The sequence below is a fragment of the Mobula birostris genome, chromosome 11 (genome assembly GCF_030028105.1).
Source record: "Mobula birostris isolate sMobBir1 chromosome 11, sMobBir1.hap1, whole genome shotgun sequence".
NCBI classification, from domain to species: domain Eukaryota; kingdom Metazoa; phylum Chordata; class Chondrichthyes; order Myliobatiformes; family Myliobatidae; genus Mobula; species Mobula birostris.
Window position 1 is genome coordinate 87,153,661 of NC_092380.1, and position 10,760 is coordinate 87,164,420.

Below are 10,760 nucleotides of genomic sequence, written 5' to 3' on the forward strand. Positions count from 1 at the left end.
ATTAATAGTTAGTATATTTTTGTCACCATAGAGAAAGCCTTCATAATACTAATTTTAAATGTCTGTGGCTTTCACCCTCAGAATCCTTTGAATATGTTTGTGAATTACTTTGTCTCAGCAAAAGTGTTTGATAGTCAGTTAAGATGTGCTTGCATTGCAAATTTGCAATTATATGGAACTATTTGTTCACAGCAAAGTATTAAACTAAACAGTGTAATTATAACAATCCAGCAAGAAGTGGTCCAGTGCCATCAAATGCTGCATTTAATCAGTTGCTGTTATTTTTGTTCTTCGGGTATACCAAAATGTATGAGGAGCATTTGATGGCACTGGGCCTCCACTTGCTGGAGTTTAGAAGAGTAAAGGAGAATTTCATTGAAACACATCAAATATTGAGAGGTCTAGATAGAGTGGACATAGAGAGGATGTTTTCTTTTGTGGGGGAGTTCCAGGAATAGAAGACACAGCCTCAGAATACAAGAACATCCATTTCCAACAGAGATGAGGAAATATTTCTTTATCCGGAGTGTGATCAATCTGTAGAATTCATTACCACAGATTTCTGTGGAGGTCAGCTCATTGGGTAAATCTGTAGTGGAGTTTGTTAGGTTCTTGATTGGTAAGGGTGTCAAAGGTTCTCGGAAGAAGGTAGGAGAATGGGCATGAGAGAGATAATAAATCAGCCACTGTGGAATATTGAAACAGACTTGATGGACCTAATGGCCTATTTCTTCTCCTATGTCTCATGGTCTTATGGTCTTAAAACACAATGTACTTTGAATTCATGACGATTTTTCTACCAGGTCTCCTCCCTCACCACCATTAAGGACTCCAAGCAGTCCTTCCAGCAGAAGCAATGTTTCACCTGTGAGTCTTTCAGAGTTATCTATTATACCCAGTGCTTCCAGTGCAGCCTACTCTGTATTGTTGAGATCTGATGTTGCTTTGTTGAGCACCTTTGCTTCATCCACCACCACAGATGTCACAGGCCAGTGCCATCTTGACCAGCAGGATATCTCAGTGGCCATGCATTTCAATTTAACTTCTCATTCCAAAACTCTCATAGCTATATTTGGCCTCCTCTACTGCCATGATGAGATCAAACTCAGTTCAAAGGAGTAATACCTTATATTCTCTCTGGGTATTCTTCACTCTGATGGCATGAGCATTGATTTCTCAAAATTCCAGTAATTCTGCCCCCCCACCCACTATTTCCCCCTCCTCCATTCTTTCTTTTACAATTCATCATTCTACATTCAACCCTCTGTGCACAGCACAGAAGCAAGTCAATCAGAAAACCATGTATATGTCAAACACAATGCAAACACAATGCCCTTCTCCTCATGACCCACACATCATCTCCCTCTGGTTCCCCTCCTTCTTCATTTGTGTATGTCCTCTCTTATTAGGTTCCTTTCTCATTCTTTATCTCATCCGCCTATCTCCTCCCAGTTTATTCCCCCTACCACACTCCTATTACCCACCTTCCCTCCTCACTTAATCCCAACTATCACCTGCTAACTTGTACTTCTTACGTCACTACCATCTTCTTATTCCGGCTCCTTATCCTTCCTTTCCAGCCCTGATGAAAGTTCTTGGCCCAAAATGTCAGCTGTCCACTTCCTTACACTGATGTTGCCTGCACTGCTGACTCCAGCATTCTGCTCGTGTTACTGTAATCAAAAGGGCAAGTTTTTCAAAATGTACTGAACCTGAATATTCTTCTGACATCATGCCCTTCCCCTCCATCAAATTCTGGGCTGTGGAACAGTTGTCTTCCTCCACCCTATGTAGCAGCTTCTCTAAACAGTGCTGGCTTTCCTTGCCCAGAAATCCGCCCCAGCTGGTCATGCTGAATGTTCTATATAATTGCATCAGAATATCACCCTCTCTCTGAATAATACACCACTGACTTCGGTGAACATGATGCTGTCATAACATACCATAGAACAGCACAGCACAGAAGCAAGTCAATCAGAAAACCATGTATATGTCAAACACAATGCCAAATTAAGCTGTCTGCACATGATCCAAACCCCTTTACTCCCAGCGTATTTCTGTTCCATCAAAATGCCTTTTAAATGCCACTTCTGCTTCTTCCACTACCCCAGTAGCAGATTCCAGGAAATAAGGACTTGATGTGTGAAATAAAACTTGTCCTACACACTGCATATTCTCTCTCTCTTCAAATTTATGACGTTTAGTATTAGATATTTCTACCTTAGGAAAGATATACTGACTGTCTACCCTATCAATGACTTGCACAATTCAATAAACTTCCGTCAGGTCTCCCCTCAGCCTTTGGTGCTACAGAGAAAACATTCCAAGTTTTTCAAACTTCTCTGTATAGCTCATACCCTCTAGTCCAAGCAACAACCTGGTAAACCTCTTCTGTACCTTTCCAAAGTATCCATGTTCTTCTCGAGGATCTCGTGTGGTCTGTACATACCGGCTGCATCTCCGCGTGGTACGGAAACTGTACTTCCCTCAATCGCAGGACTCTGCAGACAGCAGTGTGGACAGCCCAGCACATCCATAGATGTGAACTTCCCACTATTCAGGATATTTACAAAGACAAGTGTGTAAAAAGGGCCTGAAGGATCATTGGGGACCCGAGTCACCCCAACCACAAACTGTTCCAGCTGCTACCATCGGGGAAATGGTACCGCAGCGTAAAAGCCAGGACCACCAAGTTCCGGGACAATTTCTTCCACCAGGCCATCAGACTGATTAATTCATGCAGATGCAATTGTATTTCTATGGTATATTGACTGTCCTGTTGAACATACTATTTATTATAAATTACTATAAATTGTACATTGCACATTTAGGTGGAGACATAATGTAAAGATTTTTATTCCTCGGATATATGAAGGATGTAAGTAATAAAGTCAATTCAATTCAATTGTATTGGAACAACCAACCAGAGCAGCACATGATACCACATGGCTGAATTAAAGTTTTATATAACTGCAACATGTCTTCTTGCTTGCTATAGCTAATGCACTGACAAATAAAGGTAAGTATGCTATTTGCCTTTTTCGCCATCGGGAGCAGTGGATTTGGATCCTAAGATCCAAAGATTCCTCTGTATGTCAATGCTGTTAAGGGTGTTCCCATTAAATTAATACTTCCAGAGTGCAACATCTCACACTTGCCCAGATTAAACTCTATCACCCACATCTGTGCTAGCTGTAAGACTGGGGAATGACTCCTGTCACTGTCTGCAAGGAGTTTGTACGTCTGGGAGTTTCAGCTAGTTGCTCCAGTTTCCAACAATGTATGGTTTGGATTCCAGTTAGTGAGCAATGGAGATGCAATGTTGACAACGAAAGCATGGCAACACTTTCGGTTTTCCCAGTGCAGTTCCTGTTGATTTGATTTGATGCAAAAGATCGATTTCACTGTGTGTTTCAATGCTTTGATGTACTTGTGACAAATAAAGCTAATCTTTAATTCTACCTCTCCCAGTTATTTTGTTACTGTCACTTCAGCATTTATTTTTGAACTACTTCAGACTGCCATACTACCTTCAACATGCTGTTGTTTTGTTCATCTCATCTCATCATCTTCATCTCATGTTCTCAATATTTTTTGTTATGCCTTTTCTTTCTTTTGTATTTGTAGTTTGTTGCCTTTTTGCTCATCAATTATTTGTCCATCTTGTTGGCTGCAGTCTTTCATTGATTCTATTATGTTTCTTTGGATTTGCTGTGTATGCCGGCAAGAAAATGAATCTCAGGGTTGTATTTATATATAGGCATCTGTTAGTCCCATGAGACCATGGATTTGTGCCTTGAAAGATTTCCAGGGTGTAGGCCTGGGCAGGGTTGTATGGAAGACCAGCAGTTGCTCATGCTGCAAGTCTCCCCTCTCTATGCCACCGAGGTTGTCTAAGGGAAGGGCATTAGGACCCATACAGCTTGGCACCAGTGTCATCACAGAGCACTGTGTGGTTAAGTGCCTTGCTCAAGGACACAACACGCTGCCTCAGCCAAGGCCTGAACTAGTGACCTTCAGATCACTAGACAAACACCTTAACCACTTGGCCACGCACCAACACACAGGGTTGTATAAGGTGACATCTGTACCATATATGAACATATTTGTTCTCATGCTTATTGCCGTACTTACTACTCTGTGGCATCACAAAAGCAAGGAATTTATTATACCTCAGTGTATATGTCAATACATGAAGTAAATAAACCTCTAATGTAGTGTATAACTTTCTGATGCTTCTTTAGATTGTATTTAACCCTATTTACCCTAGGGGTGAATTTCCCCAAATGTCACCAACATTGCCCTTGAAGGGCTTCTACAATTCACAAGTTTTTGCACTTTATCTCAATTAACCTAGTTGATTGCTAAGTATAAACGGGACTAGTTTTTCTTGTGTAGCACTTAAAAAAATACAGACGAAACATTTATTTTGTGTCTCCTCTTCATAAGGAAATGAATCTCAAGATTGTATAATGTATATATACTTTGATAATAAAAGTACTTTGAACTTTGGAAAAGAACAGGAGTCGATAACCTAATCTTCCAGCCTGTTTTGTCATTCATCGTTAATCCTTTTATCTGCTGTCCTTTTGTCTATGTATTTTTTTTGTAAAATCTATAGCATTTTTCCCTGTAAATGTCTGCAAGAAATTTAATCTCAAGATAGTATATGGCAATATACATGCATTTTGAAAATGAATTTATTTTGAACATTGATCTTTTACCTCAAAATCACATTCTTGTTCTTTGCCATACCTCTTTGTGTTAAACTATGCACTTCCAGCTCTTAATACAATTTATTTTGGACATTTTGGACTGACCCTTTAAGGCATATTTGAGTTTGACTTTGATGTAGTGCATGCAACAAATGAGCAAATTATTATTAAAGTTTTTAACAAAAGTTCCAGGTTGATGAATGAAATTTAATCATCCCTACAAAAAGTTAATAGAACAATGTTTAAAAGGAAATAATTTAAAGTGATAAAATGCTGGTTTAGAGAACAAAGCTCGAGACTTTGCAATTTAGTCAGTGATTATGTAGTACGACATAAAATGCACTTTTAGCCACAAAAGTTCTTTCCACTTTAACAGACTGGTGCCTCAGGCATTTGTAGTGGCAATTTGTTATGCTTGTTTAAGTTCAAATCACTCACTTGCCATTATATATCAAGATAAAGCACAGCACATAGTAAAGGGGTTGAAACCTATCTGTTTCTTTGACTGCCCTATATGCAGCCCTAATTCCAAACTAATGTGCTTGACTCTTAAGGTCCTTTGAAAAAAGGCCTAGTAAATGAGACCCATATCCCAAGGTTAAAGAAGATGATTACAACGAAGAGTCATGACAAGCTGCTAGACAAACCATTCCATTTGAGTAGAAGATTTCCTGCTATTCCTCATTCTTACATGCTGAATTGAAAGGGTCTTTCAGAAAATCACATCCAAAGAGCCAAGTAATATACAATCTGAAGCTAAGGAGGACAATCTTAACATAAAACTGTTGAGAAAATACTCTTTTGCACTTGTGACTTCCCAAAGTCCATGAGTTTGTTTTTGATTATTGTTCATTTTTCCCCTCCCCTATTTTTCTCTAATCTTATTCAAATATCAATTCAGTTTAAATTACTTGTTAATGTATGATCTGTGCATATGATGCATATGGCAGTGTACATCATTCAATATATTATAATGTATGGAAGCTACACACCCATTGTACACTAAGATGTCCTTTCTCCATAAGAATTTTTGTAGGGACTTTATTGAGAAATCTTAGGGAAGGCTAGCAGTTATGTACCCAGTTCAGGCACTTTTCAAAGTAACTGATACCAATTTCAGGATTCCCATATGTAGACAGAATTTCTGAACTTGCAGGCTAGTCCTCAGATATGACCTCTCAATTGCATTTCAACAGTGGGTTTTTCATAGTCATAGTCATACTTTATTGATCCCGGGGGAAATTGGTTTTCGTTACAGTTGCACCATAAATAATAAATAGTAATAGAACCATAAATAGTTAAATAGTAGTATGTAAATTATGAAATAAGTCCAGGACCAGCCTATTGGCTCAGGGTGTCTGACCATCCAAGGGAGGAGTTGTAAAGTTTGATGGCCACAGGCAGGAATGACTTCCTATGACGCTCTGTGCTGCATCTCGGTGGAATGAGTCTCTGGCTGAATGTACTCCTGTGCCCACCCGGTACATTATGTAGTGAATGGGAAACATTGACCAAGATGGCATGCAACTTAGACAGCATCCTCCTTTCAGACACCACCATGAGAGAGTCCAGTTCCATCCCCACAACATCACTGGCCTAATGGGTGAGTTTGTTGATTCTGTTGGTGTCTGCTACCCTCAGCCTGCTGCCCCAGCACACAACAGCAAACATGATAGCCCAACAAGTCTGTGCAAAACTTAAGGGGTGGCATAGTAGCATTGTGCTTAGCACATCACTTTACAATGACGACATCTGAAGGCACTTGAAAAGTTCCATCAACGCTGTCTTCGAAACATCTTAAATATCAGCTGGGAAGATGGAAGAACCAATGTCAGTGTGCTAAATGAAGCAAAAACAACAAGCATCGAAGCCTACATCATCAAGAACCAACTAAGATGTAACGGTCATGTTGTTCGGATGAAAGACGAGCGTCTACCAAAACAAACCTTCTACTCCTAGCTTAAAGAAGGCAAACGTAAAAGAGGGGGATAACAGAAGAGATTCAAAGACGTCTTAAAAGCCAACATGAAGAAATGTAACATCACCATCAGCAATTGGGAAACCAATGCCAAGGACAGGAAACCCTGGCAAACCATCATCCGAGAAAGAACAGCAACTTTCGAAGCCAACAGATGTACAGAATTAGAAGAAAAGAGAAGAAAATGGAAAGAGAGGCAGCACCAACCAAAGCCCGATCTACCATCAGGAACTACCTGTGCTGAATGCGGAAGAACTTTCAAAGCCAAGATTGGACTCATAAGCCACTTGAGAGCCCATTAGTAGATCAACAGAATGAAGACCATCATCCTCGACCTCGAGGGATAGCCACGACAATGACGGCAATTCCAGCAAACACTGATTGTGGTGCAATTCCCGCCACTGCCTGTTAAGGGATTCATACATTCTCCCTGTGACAATGTGGGTTTCCTGTGGATGTTCCCTTGTTGTCCCACATTCCAGGGACACTTGCAGACTGTCCAAAACAACCCATGCTGGTTTGATTTGACACAAACTGATTATTTCATTGTATGTTTTGATGTTTTGTTGTACATCTGACAAATAAAGTTAATCCTTAACCTTTAATCAATTTTCCAACAAAGGTGCAGCTGTTTGGTTAAACGCAGTGAAGGAAAACCAAAACCTATTGATTAGATTGGCATCAAACAACCACAAGGAACTTTGGCAAGTAGTAGGCGAAATATGTTTTTTTAACTAATAAACTTTGCATTAACATTTTAACTGTTTAATGTAGTTCATAAATGTTTTAATTTTCTTTTAAATGTTAATGTGTAATACTTTCATTGGTGCTTAAACATTTTGAATGTTTCCAAGGACATGTCCTTACCAGCTGTCAGCTCCTTTTGTAAATTGGGTTGCACTTGCTCTCACTCAACCCCAGGGTAGCTTTAAGTGCAGCACATTTGGGTCAGAACTACTTGAGACAGCATATAACTGATGCCAAAAGGTGAATCCATAATTATCACATCTGTTAGTGGCAAGCATAGATGGCTCTCTGCATATAGCCAGTTCTGAAATAATTTTCCAACATTATCTATTTTATGGGACTGAACATTTCTTAGTATTTATTCTAGCTAGCGCACCTTAAAATATGAAACTCAGTATGATTTGTGTTAACTGAACAATTAACATTAATGATAGAAAAAATGCTTGCTTTTGTTCATTGATTGGCAATTAAATATTCCAGGATTTCGTTGCTTCAGGTGTGATAGAACAGGAGGGGCAAGAGGGGGAGGTGTTGCATTGCTCGTCAGAGATTATATAACAGCGGTGCTCTGGAAGGATAGATTAGTGGACTCGTCTAGGGAGGCTATTTGGGTGGAATTGAGGAATAGGAAAGGTGTTGTGACACTTATAGGGGTGTATTAGACCACCTAATGGGGACCGAGAACTGGAGGAGCAAATTTGTAAGGAGATAGCAGTTATTTGTTGTGATTGTGGGAGATTTTAATTTTCCACACATAGACTGGGAAGCCCATTCTGTAAAAGGGCTGGATGGTTTGGAGTTTGTAAAATGTGTGCAGGATAGTTTTTTGCAGCAATACATAGAGGTACCAACTAGAGAAGGGGCAGTGTTGGATCTCCTGTTAGGGAATGAGACAGGGCAGGTGACGGATGTATTTGTTGGGGAGCACTTCGGGTCCAGTGATCACAATACAATTAGTTTCAGTGTAATTATGGAGAAGGATAGGACTGGACCAAGGATTGAGATTTCTGATTGGAGAAAGGTTAACTTTGAGGGATGTGAAAGGATTTAGAAGGAGTGGATTGGGAAAATTTGTTTTATGGGAAGGATGTAACAGAGAAATGGAGGCCATTTAAAGGCAAAATTTTGGGGGTTCAGAATCTTTATGTTCCTGTTAGGTTGAAAGGAAAGGTTAAAAATTTGAGAGAGCCATGGTTTTCAAGCGATATTAGAAACTTGGTTCAGAAAAAGAGAGGGATCTTCAATAAATATAGGCAGCTTGGAGTTAATGAGGTACTCGAGGAATATAAAGAATGTAAAAAGAATCTTAAGAAAGAAATTAGAAAAGCTAAAAGAAAATGTGAGGCTGCTTTGGCAAATAAGGTGAAAATAAACCCAAAGTGTTTCTACAGTTATGTTAGTGGCAAAAGGATAGTGAGGGATAAAATTGGTCCCTTGGAGAATCAGAGTGGACGGCTATGTGCGGAGCCAAAAGAGGTGGGGAGATTTTGAACAATTTCTGTTCTTTTGTATTCACTAAGGGGAAGGATATTGAATTGTGTAAGGTAAAGGAAACAAGTAGGGTAGTTATGGAAAGTATGACAATTAAAGAAGAGAAAGTACTGGCACTTTTAAGGAATATAAAAGTGGATAAGTCTCCAGGTCCAGACAAGGTATTCCCTAGGACTTTGAGGGAAGTTAGTGTAGAAATAGCAGGGGCTCTGACAGAAATATTTCAAATGTCATTAGAAACGGGGATGGTGCTGGAGGATTGGCATATTGCTCATGTGGTTCCATTGTTTAAAAAGGGTTCTAAGAGTAAACCTGGCAATTATCAGCCTGTTAGTTTGACGTCAGTGGTGGGTAAATTGATGGAAAGTATTCTTAGAGATGGTATATATAGTTATCTGGATAGACAGTGTCTGATTAGGAACAGTCAACACAGATTTGTGCGTGGAAGGTCATGTTTAACAAATCTTATTGAATTTTTTGATGAGGTTACTAAGAAAATTGACGAGGGTAAAATGGTGGATGTTGTCTATATGGACTTCAGTAAGGCCTTTGACAAGGTTCCACACGGAAGGTTAGTTAGGAAGGTTCAATCGTTAGGCATTAATATGGAAGTAGTAAAATGGATTCAGCAGTGGCTAGATGGGAGATGCCAGAGAGTAGTGGTGGATAACTGTGCGTCAGATTGGAGGATGGTGTGTAGCGGTGTGCCTCAGGGATCTGTACTGGGTCCAGTGTTGTTTGTAATATATATTAATGATCTGGATGATGGGGTGGTAAATTGGATTAGTAAGTATGCAGACGATACTAAGATTGGTGGAATTGTGGATGATGAGGAAGGTTTTCAAAACTTGGAGAGATTTAGGGCAGTTAGAAGAGTGGGCTGCAAGATGGCAGATGGAGTTTAATGCTGAAAAATGTGAGTTGCTACATTTTGGTAGAACTAATCAGAATAGGACATACATCGTAAATGGTAGGGCATTAAAGAATGCTGTAGAACAGAGGGATCTAGGAATAACGGTGCATAGTTCTCTGAAGATGGAATCTCATGTGGATAGGGTGGTGAAGAAATCTTTTGGTTTGCTGGCCTTTATTAATCAGAGCATTGAGTAAAGGAGTTGGGATGTAATGTTGAAATTGTATAAGGCATTGGTAAGGTCAAATCTGGAGTATTGTGTACAGGTCTGGTCACTGAATTATAGGAAGGATGTCAATAAAATTGAGAGAGTACAGAGGAGGTTTACTAAAATGTTGCCTGGGTTTCATCTCCTAAGTTACAGAGAAAGGTTGAACAAGTTAGGTCTTTATTCTTTAGAGCATAGAGAGTTGAAGGGGGGACTTGATGGAGGTGTTTAAAATTATGAGGGGGATTGATAGAGTTGACGTGGTTAGACTTTTTCCATTGAGAGTGGGGAAGATTCAAACAAAAGGACATGGGTTGAGAGTTAGAGGACAAAAGTTTAGGGATAATATGAGGGGGAACTTCTTTACCCAGAGGGTGGTAGCTGTGTGGAACCAGCTTCCAGCAGAAGTGGTTGAGGCAGGTTCTATGTTGTCGTTTAAAGTTAAATTGGATAGATATATGGACAGGAAAGGAATGGAGGATTATGGGCTGGGTGCAGCTCGGTGGGACTAGGATAGGGTAAGGGTTAGGCACGGACTAGAAGGGCCGAGATGGCCTGTTTCCGTGCTGTAATTGTTATATGGTTCTATGGTTATATGATTTGTTAAATGAATAAAAATATTTCAGTCATTTTTCTTACAGTTACATTCTTAATAATTGTCCACACTATCAAAGTGTAAGGTCAGTTCTGCAATAGCGAAATGTCAAA